Genomic DNA, 15,637 nt, shown 5'->3' on the forward strand with positions numbered 1-15,637 from the left:
TATAATTTAAAATCTATGACTAAAATCTTCACCTATAGGTATAAATGTACTGTGACATGGCTTATGGTATTCGACAGATGTATGCTATCTATTTGAGTTGACAAGTTAAAACAAAGACCTATGATGGAAACAATACAAAAGAAAAAAACCTGAGTCATAACTTTGGTGATGAAAGATATCTTAAACACAAGAGGCCCTAACTTCCTAGTTTTACATATTTGAAAACTTGATACCAACAAGGTTTAAGTAGCTTTGTTGTTGCTTAGTCACTCAGTCGTGTCCGCCTCTTTGCGACCCCATGGACTGCAGCACGCCAGGCTTGCCTGCCTTCACCATCTCCCAGAGTTTGCTCAAACTCATGTCCATTGAATCGAGGATGCCATCCAACCATCTCATCTTCTGTTGACCCCTCCTCCGCCTGCCCTCAATCTTACCCAGCATCGAGGTCTTTTCCAATGACTTGGCTCTTCACACAAGGTAGCCAAAGTATTGGAGCTTCAGCATCAGTCCTTCCAATGAATATTCAGGGTTGACTGGTTTGATCTCCTTGCAGTCCAAGGGATTCTCAAGAGTATCCTCCATCCAGCACCACAATTCAAAAGCATCAATTCTTTGGCATTCAGCCTTCCTTATGGTCCAACTCTCACATCAGTACATGACTACTGGAAAAACCCTAGCATTGCTATATAGGCCTTTGTTGGCAAAGTGATGTCTCTGCTTTTTAATACACTGTCTAGGTTTGTCATAGCTTTACTTCCAAGGAGCAAGCATCTTTTAATTTCGAAAATTTTCTTAAGATTCTCCTCTTGATACTTAGCAGCTTTTAAAATTGTTTTGGAGATTAAATGTAGCCTTTTAAGAAATGTGTAAACATATTATTACTAAGAAAAAAGACTTAACATTAAGCAATTTTACAGAAAGATACTGGGGGGAAAATCACATAAAGAATAATTTTTTCAGAGAAGAGATTCAAAATCAAGGCTCTACTTCAGTCATTCACGATGTGCTAAAATGATCAGTAATCACAAATTCAAGACACTGAACTCATCTCAATCTTACTATAAAATATTATTTTTTATGGGGAAGTTTCTGCTAACATCAAAGCAAACTCAAATGTTTTTAGGATATCAGAATTCTTTTTAAACCTCTGTCTGGTTTATGAAGCTTGGGTGTGGTTCCTTATTTGTCAGCCTGTACCCCCTCCACCCACAATGAAAACCACATGCTCTCTAAGTTTGGTGAGGAAATTTTAAAACCAGATTTAAAAACAAGTCTGAAGCAAGAGAGTGCTTAGTACTCCTCCCTTGTCTGAAAATTTCCGGAGAATGAATGTTCTTGTCTCTCTCTCTCTCTCTCTCTCTCTCTCTCTATATATATATATATATATATATATACACATTTTAACAAATGAAATTATTTCCACATAAAAACACAACTAGAGAGTGTTTAAGCCTAAGAAAACAATGCCTTCCATATAACAGGCAGTTAGTAAACATAGATTGAGCAAATTAATGATTTTCAGTTTTCAACAAAGGTAAAGAACAAAATTACATTTGTATTAATGGGTATATAAAAATTGGAGAACAAACATTTTGACACATTTAAGTTGCTAGCATGTCTTCCTAAACTTTGTACAAGATCAACAGATTAAGTGCACTCAAAGATACTTCTATAAAAGGCCAACAATGCTCTAACAGAATGGTTTTCAACCTTCATTCAGTCTCTAATGCAATGGTTAAGGTTACACTTAACACTTTGGCCTTTCTTCAAACCCTCCCCCCCATCCTTTTCCTCTGCTCATAAATTCATAATTGATCATTCTAATAACTTTTCATCAAAAGTTACTATTGCCCTATAGCAATTTACAGGTTTTCTGGGTCAACCAAGTACTTTACATAAGACAACCTTCCCTCAAGCTTTGACAACTCAAGCCTTCTTGTCCTGACCTGTAGGCCACTGGAGGCCCTTGCCCTATTTGTTTCATTCTCCAACTCAGAATTAAGAAATGATAGGTAAGCAAGAAACTCTAAAAAGTTAAAAAAGAAATGTAACAGCAGAATGTGATCTTCACAAGTCGGGGCAAAGATTAAAAGGAGATCAAATGAAAACTATCATTGTATCTAGAGTTATGCACGGTTAACTGACTTAACTTTACAAAAGTACCCTGTGAACTCCATAAATATCCCCTTTTCTCACCAATTCTTTCTTTCTTTGTGACTGACAACCTACTATTTTTCATTTGGACAATTCAACACCGGAGCTGAGACTATTCCTTAACAGTCACATATCTACTTTTTCCTCCTGGAACTGTAACTCACTGGAAGGCAAGCACCCTGACTTACAATGTTTTTAATATTCTTCCCCATATCGGGTACAATGCTACGCACTTAGTTGAGTATCTTATAAAAGATTTGCTAGGAAAAACAAATGCCCATTACAAGGAGCAGAAAATGTGTATGTATGACGGGGTGGGGTTAGAACATGGAATGGTTTTCTATACCAAGCAGAATAGAGTTGACCTCATCCCCTTAAGAGGAAGCTGCCATCTCCTCTTGCCTGGGGGGAGACTGGAGCCTGTTGTTGTGGAGGCGTTTTACGCTTAGGGAAACCACATCCAATGCCTGGCTAATTCTAACTCAGAGCCAAAGTGCGCTGAAAGGGAGAAGAAAGGCAGTGGTCTCCACTCCAGCCTTCCCCTGCACACTTCAAAAAGAACAAGATTATCTTTGGGTCTGTTCGTCTAGTGGGAGCTCTGGTCTCTCTACCTGCCATTCTGCACACTTGAAGTCTTTCTGCACAGACTCTGCCCCAAGTCCTTACTTTCCTTCTCCACTCTCTTCTTTAAAAAAGGCTTCACTACATTTTCCTGTGGTTTTCGGCTGGATTATCCCAAGGCCGGTACCCTAAGATTAACCATAGGGAAGGAGACGCCAAAGGTACCGCCGCCCCCCAAGGTCGGGGAGGGGGGTGGTTTTCGACAACTGCCTCAGACAACATCTCTCAGATTCTTAAGACTCCAGAAAAGAGAAGAAAAGGAGGTGAAAATTGGTAACGACCGACAGACATCCTGGAGGGGACTGAGCGGTGGCAGCGAGGAGACAAAGCAGGCGACATGGAAAGAAGAGAGCCTGGCACCCCGCCCCAACAGCACGCGAAGACAGAGAAAGGACGGGGTGCGGAGCCTGGGAAACCATGTGGAGGACCGGCCAGGAGCCTCTGGAAGCCGGGAGGAAAAGCGCTGACAGGAGGGGCCGAAAGGGCAGGGCTGGAAAGAAGACGCCGGCGGGAAAGGGAGAACCCCAAAAAAGAGTCAGGGAAAGAGGAGAGAAGGGAAAAGGCCGGGATGGACGGAAGACAACGGCAGCAAGACACTCACCGGAGCCCCGGGCTGAGGGGAGAGACAGGGCTGGGGGCGGCGAGCAGCCGCAGACGCCAGCCGGGCCAGCGGTCTCGAAGTGAGGAAAGGCGAAAGCCCCGCAGCAGCTGCCAGCCGACCGGAGGAGGGGAGGGGACGCGTTAGGCACTCTGCAGTAAGGGGCCGCGGGGCGGTTGCGGGTGTGAAGACGACAGGAAGAGCCCCAACTGCCGGAAAAGACGGCAAGCGCAGGGGCCGAGGCTGCCCACTCCCCCACGGCGGAGACGGGCTGGCGCGGCTGCCAGGGCAACGGACTGCGCAAGCGTGACTTCCCGGAGTCGCGGCGCGGGTTCCGGGTCTGCGCGTGCGCTCCCCGCCCCGCCCCGCTCCGCCCCGCCCCGCCCCTCCCCGCCTCATTCCGGCCGGAGAAGTCTGAGGGGTGGGTCCTTTTCGGGGTGGGCGGGACCGGGCTGGGTTCGCGGGGAGGGTCGTTTTGTTTTTTTGTTTTCCATTTTGAAATAATTATAAACTCCCCCCAAAGTGACAGAATTAGTACAAAAAAGTCCCTTTTACCCATCACCCACCCAGCTTCTCTCAACATCTTACATAACTACACTGCATTATCAAAACCAGGAAATTAATATCGGCGGAGTACAATGGACTAGACCGATGCAATTAACTAGATGACAAACCTCAGATTTAACCACTCGGGCTTGCACTCATTTTTGCGTGTGCGCGCGTACTCGCGCCCATCTGTGTAGTTCCATGAAGTCTTTTCACCTGTGTAGTCATGGTCCCCTACCAACTCAATTTCCATCATAAATAGGTCCGCCCCCCGCCCCCAGCCTTTCCCTCCCCATCTACACTACCTTAAAGTAAGGATTAGCATACTCTGCCTTGGATGGGGTGAGCGCTCATAGGTTTGGACATCTGATACCGGATACGGGGAGGGAACCCCAGTGTGCACAGAACCTGCTTTTCAAGGCTACCCAGCTGCGGAGTCTGTCCCATCCCTTGGGTTAGCGAGGACCCGAGACTTTTGGACGCCCACTGGTTCCTTGAGAATGGAGCGCAGTGCCCTTGAGCAGAAATTATCAGGCTCCCGGAAACAAAGATGACAGTGCCCCTGCCTGCCTTCAACAGAGGCCATCTAGACAGCGAAAGAAGCATGTGTGCGAGTCATTCATTACCGTTTTGTGGTATTACGGTGCCCCCAGGCTCTTGTGTATCTGCGTAAGACCATAAGGCTTGGTTTTAATCCTTCAAGCTTGGGGTCCTAGGCTTTATTTCCTTAATAGTCTTAAAAACATAGGCTTTCCTTGACTGCTTTCATCTTGCTAGACTTCAAAGCCCAGTTTCCTTTAGTCTCAGCACACAAAAACCACTTTGCTTTTCATTCTCCCTGCCCAGAGGCCCTTCTTCCCCTGTGCCTTTTGTTAAAGTCTTCCCTATACTTAACGACTTAGATACAATGCCAGACTTTTGCATAGCACTTTTCAGTGTATGAACCACATGCAAGAATTTAATCTCAGGTGATCCTCACAACTCTTATTTTTTCTTCTTCCATAATTATTGAGGTATAATTAACATATAGTACTGTATAAATTTAAGGTGCCCAAAATAATAATTTGACCTATCTCACGAAATGACTATGACAATAAGCTTAGTAAACATCCATCATCTCATATAAATACAAAGTTAAGAAACAAAACTTTAGGGCTTCCCTTGTGGCTCAACTGGTAAAGAATGCACCTGCAATGCAGGAGACTCCAGTTCAATCCCTGGGTCGGGAAGATCCCCTGGAGAAGGAAACAGCAACCCACTTCAGTATTCTTGCCTGGAAAATCCCATGGTCCTAGGAGCCTGGAGGGCTACAGTCCGTGGGATCACAAGAGTCAGTCACAACTTAGCAACTAAGGGATAACAACTTTAGTGAGGAGGCAGTGACTGCTTATTCTTCACAGTGATTGGTTACAATATTAGACTTTTCTTAAATGATAGGGAGTTGGTTAGTGGTTACCTAAGGCAATGGCACCCCACTCCAGTACTCTTGCCTGGAGAATTCCATGGACAGAGGAGCCTGGTGGGCTACAGTCCATGGGGTCACTATAAGTCAGACACGACTGAGCGACTTCACTTTCGCTTTTCGCTTTCATGCATTGGAGAAGGAAATGGCAACCCACTCCAGTGTTCTTGCCTGGAGAATCCCAGGGACAAGGGGAGCCTGGTGGGCTGCCGTCTATGGGGTCGCACAGAGTCGGACACGACTGAAGCAACTTAGCAGCAGCAGCATAAAAATATTGGTGAAGAGTTTAAGTTGTGCCCATGATTTCCAGAGGCATAAGCAAGAAGTGACCAAGTCAAGTTAGTCTCCCTTGTCTTGCAAAATAAGATACATTTTTTTGATAATTTTTTTTAAAAAGAAAACTTTCATATATAGTATACAGCAGTGTTAATTATATTTATCACAGTGTCCATTACATTCCTAGTACTGAAATCTGGAAGTTTGTACCTTTTGACCACCTTCATTCAGCTTCCCCTCCCCGATCTGGTAATCACAAATTTGATACCCTCTTCTATAAGTTGAACTTCCCTGGTGGCTCAGACGATAAAGTGTCTGTCTACAATGCGGGAGACCTGGGTTCAATCCCTGGGTTGGGAAGATTCTCTGGAGAAGGAAAGGGCAACCCACTCCAGTACTCTTGCCTAGAAAATCCCATGGATGGAGGAGCCTGGTGTCCATGGGGTCGCAAAGAGTCGGACACGACTGAGCGACTTCACTTTCACTTTCACTTTCTATAAGTTGAGTTCATTTATTTGTTTTTGATGTATAATTTATCTACAACTTCAGTTCCTGTTCTACAGCATACTGTCTCAATATTTCTATACATCTCAAAACGCGTGTGTGCATGCGTGTTCAGCCATGTCTGACTCTTTGCGACCCTGCCAGGCTCCTCTGTCCATGGGCTTCTCCAGGCAAGAATCCTGGAGTGAGTTGCCATGCCCTCCTCCAGGAGATCTTCCCAAACCAGGAATCAAACCTGTGTCTCCTGCGTCTCCTGCGTTGCAGGTGGGTTCTTTACCATTGAGCCACGGGGGAAGCCCGCATTTCAAAATGATGTAAGTCTATTTACTAGTGTCACCATACAAAGATATTACATAGTTATTGACTATATTCTCCACACTGTACATTTCAGACCTGTGACTCATTTATTTTGTAAGTAGAAGCTTGTACTTTTAATCTCCCTTACCTGTGTCCCCCACCATTCTTACCCGCCTCCCCTCTAGCAACCACCAATTTGTTCTCTGTATCTATAACTGTTTCTTTTTTATGTTTGTTCATTTACATTTATTTTAGATTCCACATATAAGTGAAATCATATGGCATTTGTCTTTCTCCGTCCGACTAACTTTACTTAGCGTAATATGGACCTCTAGGTCCATCCATGTTGTCACAAATGGCAAAATTTTGTTCTTTTTCATGGCTGAGTAATATTCATATATGAATATTATATGTATATGTATTATATCTTTATTCATATATGAATATTATATGTATATATATATATATATATTACATCTTTATTCATTCATCTATTGTTGGGTACTTAGGTTGCCTCCGTAACCTGGTTATTTCAACTAATGCTGCAATGAACATAGGAATGCATATATCTTTTCTAATTGGTGTTCTTGTTTTCTTTGGATAAATACTCAAGAGTAGAAGCTGAATCAAATAGTGGTTCTATTTTTAATTTTTTATCATAGTAGTTGCACCAATCTCCATTCTCACCGATAGTACGTGAGGATTCTCCTCTCCACATCTTATTATCTGTGTGATAACAGCCATTCTGATCTTCACATCTCTTTGGCAAGTCACAAAGGTTAAGCTGCTGTTGTTTTACTTTTCAAGATCAAGGTCTTGCCCTTTATTTTTATTTTTTTCTAACATTTACTTTTTAACTTTTATCAGTCAGTCACTCAGTCGTGTCCAACTCTTTGTGACCCCGTGAATTGCAGCACGCCAGGCCTCCCTGTCCATCACCAACTCCTGGAGTTCACCCAAACTCATGTCCATCGAGTCAGTGATGTCATCCAGCCATCTCATCCTCAGTCGTCCCCTTCTCCTCCTGCCCCCAATCCCTCCCAGCATCACAGTCTTTTCCAATGAGTCAACTCTTCGCATGAGGTGGACAAAGTACTGGAGTTTCAGCTTTAGCATCAGTCCTTCCAAAGAACACCCAGGACTGATCTCCTTTAGAATGGACTGGTTGGATCTCCTTGCAGTCCAAGGGACTCTCAAGAGTCTTCTCCAACACCACAGTTCAAAAGCATCAATTCTTCAGCGCTCAGCCTTCTTCACAGTCCAACTCTCACATCCATACATGACCACTGGAAAAACCATAGCCTTGACTAGATGGACCTTTGTTGGCAAAGTGATGTCTCTGCTTTTGAATATGCTATCTAGGTTGGTCATAACTTTTCTTCCAAGGAGTAAGTGTCTTTTAATTTCATGGCTGCAGTCACCATCTGCAGTGATTTGGAGCCCAAAAGAATAAAGTCTGACACAGTTTCCCCTGTTTCCCCATCTATTCCCCATGAAGTGATGGGACCAGATGCCATGATCTTAGTTTTCTGAATGTTGAGCTTTAAGCCAACTTTTTCACTCTCCTCTTTCAATTTCATCAAGAGACTTTTTAGTTCCTCTTCACTTTCTGCCATAAGGGTGGTGTCATCTGCATATCTGAGGTTATTGATATTTCTCCCGGCAATCTTGATTCCAGCTTGTGCTTCTTCCAGCCCAGTGTTTTATTTTATAGTGGACTATATTTGATTTACAATGTTGTGTTAGTTTCAGCTGTACAGCAAGGTGATTCATTTATACATATAAATATATCTATTCGTTTAAAAATTCTTTTCCCACTTAGATTATTATAGAATATTGAGCAGAGTTCCCTGCACTATACAGTAGGTCCTTTTTGGTTACAAAGGATAAGTTTGTAGTGTTAAAAAGGAAACCATAGGCCCAAAATGGCATCATTTATGCTGAACCCGATTATAACAAACTTAGATTTAATACCTTATCTAATTGCAGTTTTTACTTTCCCTGGGGAATGTAGTCTCAGTCATTCATCCCGGAATTTTCTGATAAGCACCAACAAGGTAATCTGTCATTTGGACCCTCTCTATCCCACCCTCCACAACCCCTACAAAGGAAGAAGATGGCATCTGCATGATTCAGCCTCACCCTTTCCCCACATAAGGTGATCTGGCCTAAAACAATCTTTTCCTTTCATTTGCTAATTGCTTCCTTGCCCACCTTCCTCCTGCCTGTTAAAACCATCCATTCTGCACAAGGTCTTTTACTAGCTGGGATACTGCCTGATTCATGAAGACTGAACAAAGCCGATTACAACTTAAAATTTACTTGGTGGAATTTTTGTTTTTTAACAACAGATAACTGGGCTATGTGCCTTATGGACAGTGCCAATATATAATTTCCCTGAAAGATAAAGATTCGTACAGAGTAGACTAAGTCAGATGACCTGGGATATACTGGGCTACATCTAATGGCAGTTCTTAACTCAAGTCTTACTTGTGACTTTACTAATACTGCTGGCTATATTATTTGTATTTCATCTGTTTTACAAAATTGCTGTTTCTTACACTGCCAAATGTGTGACTGAGGCCTCTGATAAAATAATATGTAGTTCCATGTGAGATCAATGATGGTAACAGTGTAACTCTAGATATGGGAAGAAACAACAAGAGGGAATGTTTTCCTGGACCAAGAGGCTAGTAAGACAGGTGTTCCAGAGAATTTTGGATACTGTTTTATGGCCTAGCACATTGACTGGCCTGTCAACAAAATCTTTGCCAAACCTGAGAATGGACATTCTCAGCACCATGGGATAAAATGGTCATGAAATGCACCCCTCAGAATCATGGTCAAATTTATGAATGAAAAGGGGCTCTGCCAACTGAAAACTGACACTTGCCATCTACATCCACAAAGATTAAATCATGGCCACTGCAACAGCTGACCTTCAACTCCCCTGAAAGGAGTTCAGGGTGAAAATAAGAAATGAGGCACTCTGTGCTCTGGGAAAAACTGGCAGAACAGGTCTTCAGATAGTCAGATCTTTTTAGGAGAAGATTTTATGAGTCTCAATTCTTGCAGCTTCTCATACCTAGAGAAACACCGACATCATTAATGGTGACATCTGCTTTGGCTATTAAGGAAAATTTTACAATTAAAAGTCAAAATAAAGTAGCTATGGTTCAGATATCCTGGGAAATAACTAGGTGATGCTATGGGCATACTTTCAGATTAGATTTTGTATTGCTAAACACTTGAGTTTTCTGAGTCATGTCAGGCTTGGATGCCACCATTCTCAAAACAATGTCTGCTGAAGCTAGTAACTGCAACCTTACTTTTTATAAAACTAGGCAACTGGCTACCTGGCTACAAGTCTCCCTGAAGTGCCAAATCCAGACTGGGTTTCAGGCCTATTCTTCTAAAAAGAAATGAGATTTATTTTTTCTATTAAAATTCCAGTTATCACTCCTCCAACTACTTCTAATTGGGCATGTTACACCAAAATGGCAGACCAAGGAATTGAGATTTTAATCATGCAAGACTCAGATCTAGAACTTGGAACTCAGGAATACTTCCAATTCAGTGTCTATTCTCTAAGCTGAGGCAGTCCTATGCCCCATTTTGACAGGAAGTTATCATAATCATAGTTGCCTAGTTCCCTAAATTAAAACTGAGAAGAACTCTGTGGGGCTCTGGAGTAGAGATCTGTTCTGTGTTCTCCATTTCTTGTCTGTAGGATATAGGCTTCATTCAGCCTCCTTGACCTTGCCTGAGTTCTAAAGGGTGGATTTAAACAATTGCAAATCAGGGAAGGGAGGGGATACAGAAACAGAGGAGAAACAATCAAAGGTTGGTACAGCCTCCAGACATGGTCCCGGTTCCTACTCAAAGAAATATGCATAACAATGTCTTTGAGTTCTTCTACAGAACTGGAGCCCTGACCCAGGTGGAGGATGGTAACTTCAGTCTAAACACAAGATTCTTGGAGCATAGCTCTGTTGCCTCACCAGCAACCATTCAAAAAAAAAGTCACAAACCCTGCAGCCCTCACCCCAAATGTTGCCTCCTGCTTCTGGGGACCAGTAATGACCATCCTGCTAGGTCTCCTGTTTGGCCCCGGTCTATTCCATCTCTGAGAGGAGCCAACAGTTTCTAACTAAATTGCTATTATTACAAGGGTGAGTGCTGGTTTCAAGCAAAATATACCTTGGCTTAAATCAGGTGGAGAGAGACTTCTGCTCTGCTAGGCAGGCCTATATCCATGCACAGCAGGAATAAGTTACAGAAGAAAGACCTCTGCCCCAATTCCCAAGAAGTATCTTGAGTATGAAGTCTCTCAGGGGAGAGTTGTTAGGGCAAGCACACTGATTGAAACCACCCACGCTGGCCAGGCACCATAGTAGCCATTTGCATGAGTTGTTTTTGACAGGAGGTCCTGGTAAGGAACACAGAACTGAAAAGCCACCACCAACTGGAAGAGTTCAGGAAAGGTCAAAAGGAGACACCGCATGTCCGACCACCTCCCGGAATCCTTCTCGCTGGCATCCATCTTGGCTGAACAAGGCGTGCACCACCAGGAAAGACTCTGAGTCAGAATGATTGGCTAAAGACAACCCAGAAAATAATCCCATCACCATAAAACCCAAGACTGCAAGCCAGTTCTGCAGAGCTGTTCTCCAGGGTTCCCTTATCCTGCTGCTCTCCGCCAGGGTGCTCTTTCCCAATAAAATCTCTTGCTTTGTCAGCACATGTGTCTCCTTGGACAATTCATTTCTGAGTGTTAGACAAGAGCCCGATTTGGGGCCCTGGAAGGGGTCCTCCTTCCTGCAACACTTCTAGCTAGGCTTCAACAGTATATGAGCTTCTAGATGTACAAGCTGGATTTAGAAAAGGCAGAGGAACCAGAGATCAAATTGCCAACATCCACTGGATCGTAGAAAAAGCAAGGGAATTCCAGAAAGACATCTACTTTTGCTTCATTGACTACACTAAAGAGATGGGAATACTAGACCACCTTACCTGCCTCCTGAGAAACCTGATTGGTGATCTAGCCGTGCATGGACCCAAATGGTGACACTTTACCACGACTCCAGTAAGTGTAGTGGACACGTCATTCTTTTTGACCATCAAGCTCCTGAATCCTTTCCTGTATTTCCCGCTTCTTCCTCTCAAAACTGAAAATTACATATAACCTCTTTTTTTTTAGGTTCCATTGCAGCTAGAGAGTAGGCACAAAGCCTAAGTGCCACCAATCACTTATTCACCTTGACCCTCACCCTCGACCCCCGACCCTGCCCTCACCTGTGACTTGGGAATTAGGGTAATCTGATCCTACTCATAATACTGAGCTTCATTTGCCTCACCCTGAAACTCTGGTATTCTCAGATCCAGCCTTTATTTCAAATGTTATTTCATTCATTATGAATCTTTTTTGCATTAACTGGTATTTTTTTTTAAATATTGCATTGAAATATTACTTTGATTACTGATTTTTTGCCACCCTTATAAATCTTATGCCAAGGTGAGTGTCTTGCTCACCTCACCTTAACCCGACTTCAGGCCCTGGAACAATCACTCTGAATCCATTCTGGTAAGAGTGGTGATGGATCCATGTAATTTCTAGAGACATTCACAGAGGTCTCATTGGCCAGAATTACATCACATGGTCATCCTTCCTGGGAAAGCAATCTCAGCTCTTTATGATCTTCTAGAGAGGCAGGCAAAGAGGAAAGAGGTTAGTGAGGAATGAATATTGGCTCACACAGCCAATAATATTTGCCATGGCAGTATATATTTCTTTGCTGTTCTCTTTTAATCTCTTTTACTAATCTAAATGGAGAAACAGACTTCCCTCATATCTCAGTCAGTAAAGAAACTGCCTACAATGCAGGAGACCTAGATTTGATTTCTGCTTCAAGAAGGTCCCCTGGAGAAGGAAATGGCAACCCACTCCAGTATTCTTGCCTGGAGAATCCCCTGGACAGAGGAGCCTGGTAGGCTACAGTCCGTGGGATTGCAAGAGTCGAACAGGCCTTAGGACTAAACCATCAAATGGAGAAAGACATATAGCAGGACCCTTACTAATTGACTTCTGGTTAATGGGAACACTGAACAGATTCATTCCCTTTGTATTTTCTATTCTATATTATCTCTGCCTTTTTATAATTTTGATATAATTCACCAAATCCAAGTTTCTGTTTTATAACAGTTTTCTCTAAAAAACTCTTGGATAAACAACCTTATAGTATATTGTCATTCTTCATCTCCGTGGGACTTGAATTACCTGGTTCGAATATTAGCACCTTTTTTTTTTTCTGTCTTGCTCCTTTTCCCAGTTTCACACCCATTAACCTTTTCCTTCTCTTTAAACATTGCTTTGAATTGTTCTTTGTCCCAGAGGTAATACCTGCTCTTCCCCCGTCAAGCTGACCTGTGATTGTATCACCAGCTGAAGCTCAGCCTCTTGGCAAAGACCACAGTTCCTCAGGGAATAGGCATCTTATCCCTGGCAGTGTGTATCCGACCCTCTGGTGGCCATGACATCAACTGCCTCTGAATATTCCCTCCAGCTGAGGGCAGGAACCGTGTGTGGTGCCTACTAGCCCAGTGTTTCTCAGACTTAAACGTGCAAACAAATCCCCTGGGATTCTGTTAAAATGCAGATTCTGGACTTCCCTGGTGGTCCACGGGTTAAGACTTCTGGCTTCCACTGGAGGGGGCACGGGTTCTCTCGCTGGTCATGGAAGTTCAGCATGCTTCGTGGTATAGCCAGAAAGGAAAAAATAAAATAAAATGCAGTTTCTGATTCAGAAAGTCTGGGGCAGAGCTAAGATCTTGAATGACAAACAAGTTCCCAGGTGGTTCTAATGCCACTGGCCCACACACCCTGGAGTAATAAGGAATTTAAACATATATCTGAGTGGAAAAAAAAGGAGAAAGTGCCCACAATCCAGCAGCTCTTGGTCCCCATCAGGGCAAAGACAGAGGCAAGGGAGGCATCTAGGGATGTCTCTGCAGCACTGAGAAAGGCCCCCGAGTTCAGGTACAGCCCCTGCACTCGCATGCTCTTGCCCCTGCGAGTGTGTTTCCTTACACTGTGAGTCCTAACACCTCACTTGCCCACCCTACTGTCAATCCCAGCCCCAGTCACTGCCAAGCAACATTTTGGTAGGTATTCCTTCAGAGTGCTTCCTTCCTTCCCTCCTTCCCTTTTCTTTTCTTTCCTTCTAATATTTTGTGCATTCTGCTGTAGCCCTGAGAGGTTGCTCCCAAAATGGGCAAGTTTATGATACCCAGAATGTGATCCTGGTCCTGGCTGGTCACCACTCCGAATGCAAAGCAGTCATCATAAAGAAAATTGATGATGGCACCTCGGACAGAATCTACAACCATGTTCTGGTGGCTGGAAGTGATTGCTATCCCTGCAAAGTGACAAGGGCCATAGGCAAGAAGAAAACTGCCAAGAAGTCAAAGATCAAGTCTTCTGTGAAAGTTTATCATTCCAATCAACTCAGGCCCACAAAGTACTCTGTGAATAACCCCTTGGACAAAGCTGTAATCAACAAGGACGTCTTCAGAGAATCTGTTCTCAAATGCAAGCCCAAACGAGAGGCCAAGTTCAAGTCTGAGCAGAGACACAAAACTGGCAAGAACAGATGGTTCTCCCAAAAGCTGCAGTTTTAGGTCTGTCTTGTTTCAGCCCCTATAAATAACCGCCTCCCCCTAATTTTATTTATTTCAATGAACTCCTTTTAAGCAACTAGATGGCCTCAACTGGCTGAAAGTTATCATCACAGATAATAATGTTTATTGTATGTTGAGTAGTGTATTGGGAATCACAAATTTCAGCAGAATAAATTAACTGCCAAGTGGTTAGCAATTTTCCTTTTTCTGTATATCAGTTTCAGGTGCACAGATTACTTTCTAATACACACATAAACACATATGGGATCATACTGTATATGATTATACTATATGTAATTATACCTGCAATATTTTACATACAGTATTGTACTCGTTTTAAAAATATTTATTTCTTTCTTTGGCCGTGCTGAGTCTTAGTTGCTGCATGTAGGGTCTTCCATCTTCGTTGTGGCCTGTGGGATCTTTGGGTCTAAATCCCCTGACCAAAGGTTGAACCCAAGCCCCCTGCATTGGAAGCCTTAGCCACTGGACCAGCAGGGAAGTCTCTAGTATCGTACTTTTGTTATAGCGTTTGCCCATTTATATCTAATTTATGATAGTTTAAAATCCTCAAATTAAATCCTCAGATTTAAAAGCTTAATATCAAATTCATTTAATAATCCTATTCCTCAAATATGTACATAGTTACTTTCTCTCTTTCTTATACTTTCCTATACTTTCCAAATTTTTCACATTGGACTTGTGTAACTTTTAATTTCGTTTTTGTTTTTATCGAAGCAGTATGGACTTGAAAAACACAAAATTATCTACAATATTATAATGATAAATAGCAGTTCCTTGCCCCACCCACTGCCACTGGAGTTAATCAGCAAGCAGCTGCTTTCAATGCTTTTAGTTGTTTCTTCTGTTATTTATCACCTTGTTTCTAAATAACATTGCTTTTTCTTAAATAATTTCAATTTTAGATATTTTTGAACTTCCTCGGCAAAGATGAAGATTTTACTTAGTTGCACCCAACTTCCATATAACTTCTTCCACCACCATCATTTTCCTTAAATCAATATTTTATTCCCCAAAGAAGACATATAGATGGCCAACAGCATGTGAAAAGATGCCCAACTTTGCTAATTATTAAAAAAATGTAAATCAAAACTACAATAAGGTATCACCTCACACCAGTCAGAATGGCCATCTTCTAAAAGTCTATGAATAATAGATGCTGGAGAGGGTGTGGAGAAAAGGGAACTCTCCTACACTGTTGATGGGAATGTAAATTGGTGCAGCCACTATGGAGAACAGTATGGAGGTCCGTTTAAAAAACTAAAACTAGAGTTACCACATGATCCAGCAGTCACACTCCTAGGTACATATCTGGAAAAAACAGAAACTCCAGTGCAAAAACATATGCATATCTTTTTGCTCTGAAAACCCCAGTTTCATAGCAGCACTATTTACAATAGCCAAGACATGGAAGCAACCTGAGTGTCCACTGATAGCAGAATATTACTGAGCCGTGAAAAGAAATAATGCCATTTGCAAAT

The 15,637-nt window shown here is 42.7% G+C and overlaps 1 protein-coding gene and 1 pseudogene across 2 annotated transcripts in view; one reads left to right on the top strand and one right to left on the bottom strand.

Moving 5' to 3' along the window:
• STK38 (serine/threonine kinase 38) overlaps positions 1-3,647 on the bottom strand; it is a 44,474-nt gene extending 40,827 nt beyond the window's left edge. For both annotated transcript variants that reach the window (XM_068994117.1, XM_068994118.1), the window contains exon 1: positions 3,377-3,647. The gene's annotated coding sequence lies outside the window, so the exon portion shown is untranslated. The remainder of the gene's footprint in view (positions 1-3,376) is intronic.
• A 10,078-nt stretch (positions 3,648-13,725) lies between these two features.
• LOC138069562 (large ribosomal subunit protein eL27-like) lies at positions 13,726-14,135 on the top strand (annotated as a pseudogene).
• The last annotated feature ends 1,502 nt before the right edge of the window (positions 14,136-15,637 follow it).

This window comes from Capricornis sumatraensis, chromosome 22, assembly GCF_032405125.1.
Source record: "Capricornis sumatraensis isolate serow.1 chromosome 22, serow.2, whole genome shotgun sequence".
Taxonomy (NCBI): Eukaryota; Metazoa; Chordata; class Mammalia; order Artiodactyla; family Bovidae; genus Capricornis; species Capricornis sumatraensis.